Source organism: Lethenteron reissneri, unplaced genomic scaffold (assembly GCF_015708825.2).
Source record: "Lethenteron reissneri isolate LAM-NWPU_2019-01 unplaced genomic scaffold, ASM1570882v1 scaffold_685, whole genome shotgun sequence".
In the NCBI taxonomy this organism is placed as follows: Eukaryota; Metazoa; Chordata; class Hyperoartia; order Petromyzontiformes; family Petromyzontidae; genus Lethenteron; species Lethenteron reissneri.
The window spans coordinates 222-7,500 of NW_026892207.1; positions in this window are offsets into that span (position 1 = coordinate 222).

Here is a 7,279-nt window from a genome sequence, read left to right on the forward strand (position 1 = left end):
GCGTTACGTGGTCCTCGTTTCTCTCGCTCCGAATTCCCCGGGAGCTGGGCAAAATGCTCATTTATAGTGTCGCCAAATATCGTCCTGAACGTCAACGAAACTTCCACACGCTTTTCCAGCATGATTTGCTCGTGCACACAAAAAAAGTCAAAATTTTACACATAGACCCCATCAAACGGGAGAAATTGGCCGGGATTGCTCTCATGTGCGTTACGGGGCCTCGTTTCTCTCGCTCCGAATTCCCTGAGCTGGGAAATCGCAATTTTTTGTGTCGCCAAATATCGTACGAACGTCACGAACCTTCCACACGCTTTTCCAGCAGATTTGCTCGTGCACCAAAAAAAGTCAAAATTTTTACACATAGACCCCATCAAACGGTAGAAATTGGCCGGGATTGCTCTCATGTGAGTTACGGGGCCTCGTTTCTCTCACTCCGGATTCCCCTGAAGCTGGGAAATCGCAATTTTTTGTGTCGCCAAATATCGTACGAACGTCACGAACCTTCCACACGCTTTTCCAGCAGATTTTCTCGTGCACCAAAAAAAGTCAAAATTTTTACACACAGACCCCATCAAACGGTAGAAATTGGCCGGGATTGCTCTCATGTGAGTTACGGGGCCTCGTTTCTCTCGCTCCGAATTCCCTGAAGCTGGGAAATCGCAATTTTTTGTGTCGCCAAATATCGTACGAACGTCACGAACCTTCCACACGCTTTTCCAGCAGATTTGCTCGTGCACCAAAAAACGTCAAAATTTTTACACATAGACCCCATCAAACGGTAGAAATTGGCCGGGATTGCTCTCATGTGCGTTACGGGGCCTCGTTTCTCTCGCTCCGAATTCCCTGGAGCTGGCAAAACGCTCATTATAGTGTCGCCAAATATCGTCCGAACGTCACGAAACTTCCACACGCTTTTCCAGCACACATAGACCCCATAAAACGGTAGAAATTGGCCGGGATTGCTCTCATGTGCGTTACGGGGCCTCGTTTCTCTCGCTCCGAATTCCCTGGAGCTGGCAAAACGCTCATTATAGTGTCGCCAAATATCGTCCGAACGTCACGAAACTTCCACACGCCTTTCCAGCAGATTTTCTCGTGCACCAAAAAAAGTCAAAATTTTTACACACAGACCCCATCAAACGGTAGAAATTGGCCGGGATTGCTCTCATGTGAGTTACGGGGCCTCGTTTCTCTCGCTCCGAATTCCCTGAAGCTGGGAAATCGCAATTTTTGTGTCGCCAAATATCGTACGAACGTCACGAACCTTCCACACGCTTTTCCAGCAGATTTGCTCGTGCACCAAAAAACGTCAAAATTTTTACACATAGACCCCATCAAACGGTAGAAATTGGCCGGGATTGCTCTCATGTGCGTTACGGGGCCTCGTTTCTCTCGCTCCGAATTCCCTGGAGCTGGCAAAACGCTCATTATAGTGTCGCCAAATATCGTCCGAACGTCACGAAACTTCCACACGCTTTTCCAGCACACATAGACCCCATAAAACGGTAGAAATTGGCCGGGATTGCTCTCATGTGCGTTACGGGGCCTCGTTTCTCTCGCTCCGAATTCCCTGGAGCTGGCAAAACGCTCATTATAGTGTCGCCAAATATCGTCCGAACGTCACGAAACTTCCACACGCCTTTCCAGCAGATTTGCTCGTGCACCAAAAAAAGTCAAAATTTTTACACACAGACCCCATCAAACGGTAGAAATTGGCCGGGATTGCTCTCATGTGAGTTACGGGGCCTCGTTTCTCTCGCTCCGAATTCCCTGAAGCTGGGAAATCGCTCATTATAGTGTCGCCAAATATCGTCCGAACGTCACGAAACTTCCACACGCCTTTCCAGCAGATTTTCTCGTGCACCAAAAAAAGTCAAAATTTTTACACACAGACCCCATCAAACGGTAGAAATTGGCCGGGATTGCTCTCATGTGAGTTACGGGGCCTCGTTTCTCTCGCTCCGAATTCCCTGAAGCTGGGAAATCGCAATTTTTTGTGTCGCCAAATATCGTACGAACGTCACGAACCTTCCACACGCTTTCCAGCAGATTTGCTCGTGCACCAAAAAAACGTCAAAATTTTTACACATAGACCCCATCAAACGGTAGAAATTGGCCGGGATTGCTCTCATGTGCGTTACGGGGCCTCGTTTCTCTCGCTCCGAATTCCCTGGAGCTGGCAAAACGCTCATTATAGTGTCGCCAAATATCGTCCGAACGTCACGAAACTTCCACACGCTTTTCCAGCACACATAGACCCCATCAAACGGTAGAAATTGGCCGGGATTGCTCTCATGTGCGTTACGGGGCCTCGTTTCTCTCGCTCCGAATTCCCTGGAGCTGGCAAAACGCTCATTATAGTGTCGCCAAATATCGTCCGAACGTCACGAACCTTCCACACGCTTTTCCAGCAGATTTGCTCGTGCACCAAAAAAAGTCAAATTTTTAACACAGACCCCATCAAACGGTAGAAATTGGCCGGGATTGCTCTCATGTGCGTTACGGAGCCTCGTTTCTCTCGCTCCGAATTCCCTGGAGCTGGCAAAACGCTCATTTTAGTGTCGCCAAATATCGGTCCGAACGTCACGAAACTTCCACACGCCTTTCCAGCAGATTTGCTCGTGCACCAAAAAAAGTCAAAATTTTTTACACATAGACCCCATCAAACGGTAGAAATTGGCCGGGATTGCTCTCATGTGCGTTACGGGGCCTCGTTTCTCTCGCTCCGAATTCCCTGAGCTGGGCAAAACGCTCATTTATAGTGTCGCCAAATATCGTACGAACGTCACGAACCTTCCACACGCCTTTCCAGCAGATTTGCTCGTGCACCAAAAAAAGTCAAAATTTTACACACTAGACCCCATCAAACGGTAGAAATTGGCCGGGATTGCTCTCATGTGCGTTACGGGGCCTCGTTTCTCTCGCTCCGAATTCCCTGGAGCTGGCAAAACGCTCATTATAGTGTCGCCAAATATCGTCCGAACGTCACGAAACTTCCACACGCTTTTCCAGCACACATAGACCCCATCAAACGGTAGAAATTGGCCGGGATTGCTCTCATGTGCGTTACGGGGCCTCGTTTCTCTCGCTCCGAATTCCCTGGAGCTGGCAAATCGCTCATTTTAGTGTCGCCAAATATCGTCCGAACGTCACGAAACTTCCACACGCCTTTCCAGCAGATTTGCTCGTGCACCAAAAAAAAGTCAAAATTTTTACACACAGACCCCATCAAACGGTAGAAATTGGCCGGGATTGCTCTCATGTGCGTTACGGGGCCTCGTTTCTCTTCGCTCCGAATTCCCTGGAGCTGGCAAAATCGCTCATTATAGTGTCGCCAAATATCGTCCGAACGTCACGAAACTTCCACACGCCTTTCCAGCAGATTTGCTCGTGCACCAAAAAAAGTCAAAATTTTTACACACTAGACCCCATCAAACGGTAGAAATTGGCCGGGATTGCTCTCATGTGCGTTACGGGGCCTCGTTTCTCTCGCTCCGAATTCCCTGAGCTGGCAAAATCGCTCATTATAGTGTCGCCAAATATCGTCCGAACGTCACGAAACTTCCACACGCCTTTCCAGCAGATTTGCTCGTGCACCAAAAAAAGTCAAAATTTTTACACACTAGACCCCATCAAACGGTAGAAATTGGCCGGGATTGCTCTCATGTGCGTTACGGGGCCTCGTTTCTCTCGCTCCGAATTCCCTGGAGCTGGCAAAACGCTCATTATAGTGTCGCCAAATATCGTCCGAACGTCACGAAACTTCCACACGCTTTCCAGTCACAAGTCAATTAAGACCCCATCAAACGGTAGAAATTGGCCGGGATTGCTCTCATGTGCGTTACGGGCCTCGTTTCTCTCGCTCCGAATTCCCTGGAGCTGGGAAATCGCTCATTTTTAGTGTCGCCAAATATCGTACGAACGTCACGAAACTTCCACACGCCTTTTCCAGCAGATTTGCTCGTGCACCAAAAAAAGTCAAAATTTTACACATAGACCCCATCAAACGGTAGAAATTGGACGGGATTGCTCTCATGTGCGTTACGGGGCCTCGTTTCTCTCGCTCCGAATTCCCTGGAGCTGGCAAAACGCTCATTATAGTGTCGCCAAATATCGTCCGAACGTCACGAAACTTCCACACGCTTTTCCAGCACACATAGACCCCATCAAACGGTAGAAATTGGCCGGGATTGCTCTCATGTGCGTTACGGGGCCTCGTTTCTCTCGCTCCGAATTCCCTGAAGCTGGGAAATCGTCATTATAGTGTCGCCAAATATCGTACGAACGTCACGAAACCTTCCACACGCTTTTCCCAGATTCGTGCACCAAAAAAAGTCAAATTAGACACAGACCCATCAAACGGTAGAAATTGGCCGGGATTGCTCTCATGTGCGTTACGGGGCATCGTTTCTCTTCGCTCCGAATTCCCTGGAGCTGGGAAATCGCTCATTTAGTGTCGCCAAATATCGTCCGAACGTCACGAACCTTCCACACGCCTTTTCCAGCAGATTTGCTCGTGCACCAAAAAACTTCAAAATTTTTACACATAGACCCCATCAAACGGTAGAAATTGGCCGGGATTGCTCTCATGTGCGTTACGGGGCCTCGTTTCTCTCGCTCCGAATTCCCTGAAGCTGGGAAATCGCTCATTTTAGTGTCGCCAAATATCGTACGAACGTCACGAAACTTCCACACGCTTTCCAGCAGATTTGCTCGTGCACCAAAAAAAGTCAAAATTTTTACACACAGACCCCATCAAACGGTAGAAATTGGCCGGGATTGCTCTCATGTGCGTTACGGGGCCTCGTTTCTCTCGCTCCGAATTCCCTGAGCTGGGAAATCGCTAATTTTAGTGTCGCCAAATATCGTACGAACGTCACGAACCTTCCACACGCTTTCCAGCAGATTTGCTCGTGCACCAAAAAAAGTCAAAATTTTTACACATAGACCCCATCAAACGGTAGAAATTGGCCGGGATTGCTCTCATGTGCGTTACGGGGCCTCGTTTCTCTCGCTCCGAATTCCCTGGAGCTGGCAAAACGCTCATTTATGTGTCGCCAAATATCGTCCGAACGTCACGAAACTTCCACACCCTTTCCAGCAGATTTGCTCGTGCACCAAAAAAAGTCAAAATTTTTACACACAGACCCCATCAAACGGTAGAAATTGGCCGGGATTGCTCTCATGTGCGTTACGGGGCCTCGTTTCTCTCGCTCCGAATTCCCTGGAGCTGGCAAAACGCTCATTATAGTGTCGCCAAATATCGTCCGAACGTCACGAAACTTCCACACGCTTTTCCAGCACACATAGACCCATCAAACGGTAGAAATTGGCCGGGATTGCTCTCATGTGCGTTACGGGGCCTCGTTTCTCTCGCTCCGAATTCCCTGGAAGCTGGGAAATCGCTAATTTTAGTGTCGCCAAATATCGTACGGAACGTCACGAACCTTCACACGCTTTTCCAGCAGATTTGCTCGTGCACCAAAAAACGTCAAAATTTTTACACAATAGACCCCATCAAACGGTAGAAATTGGCCGGGATTGCTCTCATGTGAGTTACGGGGCCTCGTTTCTCTCGCTCCGAATTCCCTGGAGCTGGCAAAACGCTCATTATAGTGTCGCCAAATATCGTCCGAACGTCACGAAACTTCCACACGCTTTTCCAGCACACATAGACCCCATCAAACGGTAGAAATTGGCCGGGATTGCTCTCATGTGAGTTACGGGGCCTCGTTTCTCTCGCTCCGAATTCCCTGGAGCTGGCAAAACGCTCATTATAGTGTCGCCAAATATCGTCCGAACGTCACGAAACTTCCACACGCTTTTCCAGCACACATAGACCCCATCAAACGGTAGAAATTGGCCGGGATTGCTCTCATGTGCGTTACGGGGCCTCGTTTCTCTCGCTCCGAATTCCCTGGAGCTGGGAAAATCGCTCATTTTAGTGTCGCCAAATATCGTAGGAACGTCACGAAACCTTCCACACGCTTTTCCAGCAGATTTGCTCGTGCACCAAAAAACTTCAAAATTTTTTACACATAGACCCCATCAAACGGTAGAAATTGGCCGGGATTGCTCTCATGTGAGTTACGGGGCCTCGTTTCTCTCGCTCCGAATTCCCTGAAGCTGGGAAATCGCTCATTATAGTGTCGCCAAATATCGTCCGAACGTCACGAAACTTCCACACGCCTTTCCAGCAGATTTGCTCGTGCACCAAAAAAAGTCAAAATTTTTACACACAGACCCCATCAAACGGTAGAAATTGGCCGGGATTGCTCTCATGTGAGTTACGGGGCCTCGTTTCTCTCGCTCCGAATTCCCTGAAGCTGGGAAATCGCAATTTTTGTGTCGCCAAATATCGTACGAACGTCACGAACCTTCCACACGCTTTTCCAGCAGATTTGCTCGTGCACCAAAAAAAGTCAAAATTTTTACACATAGACCCCATCAAACGGTAGAAATTGGCCGGGATTGCTCTCATGTGCGTTACGGGGCCTCGTTTCTCTCGCTCCGAATTCCCTGGAGCTGGCAAAACGCTCATTATAGTGTCGCCAAATATCGTCCGAACGTCACGAAACTTCCACACGCTTTTCCAGCACACATAGACCCCATCAAAACGGTAGAAATTGGCCGGGATTGCTCTCATGTGCGTTACGGGGCCTCGTTTCTCTCGCTCCGAATTCCCTGGAGCTGGGCAAATCGCTCATTATAGTGTCGCCAAATATCGTACGAACGTCACGAAACTTCCACACGCTTTCCAGCAGATTTGCTCGTGCACCAAAAAAAGTCAAAATTTTTACACACAGACCCCATCAAACGGTAGAAATTGGCCGGGATTGCTCTCATGTGCGTTACGGGGCCTCGTTTCTCTCGCTCCGAATTCCCTGGAGCTGGCAAACGCTCATTATAGTGTCGCCAAATATCGTCCGAACGTCACGAAACTTCCACACGCCTTTCCAGCAGATTTGCTCGTGCACCAAAAAAAGTCAAAATTTTTACACATAGACCCCATCAAACGGTAGAAATTGGCCGGGATTGCTCTCATGTGCGTTACGGGGCCTCGTTTCTTCTCGCTCCGAATTCCCTGGAAGCTGGCAAAATCGCTCATTTTAGTGTCGCCAAATATCGTACGAACGTCACGAACCTTCCACACGCTTTCCAGCAGATTTGCTCGTGCACCAAAAAAAGTCAAAATTTTTACACATAGACCCCATCAAACGGTAGAAATTGGCCGGGATTGCTCTCATGTGCGTTACGGGGCCTCGTTTCTCTCGCTCCG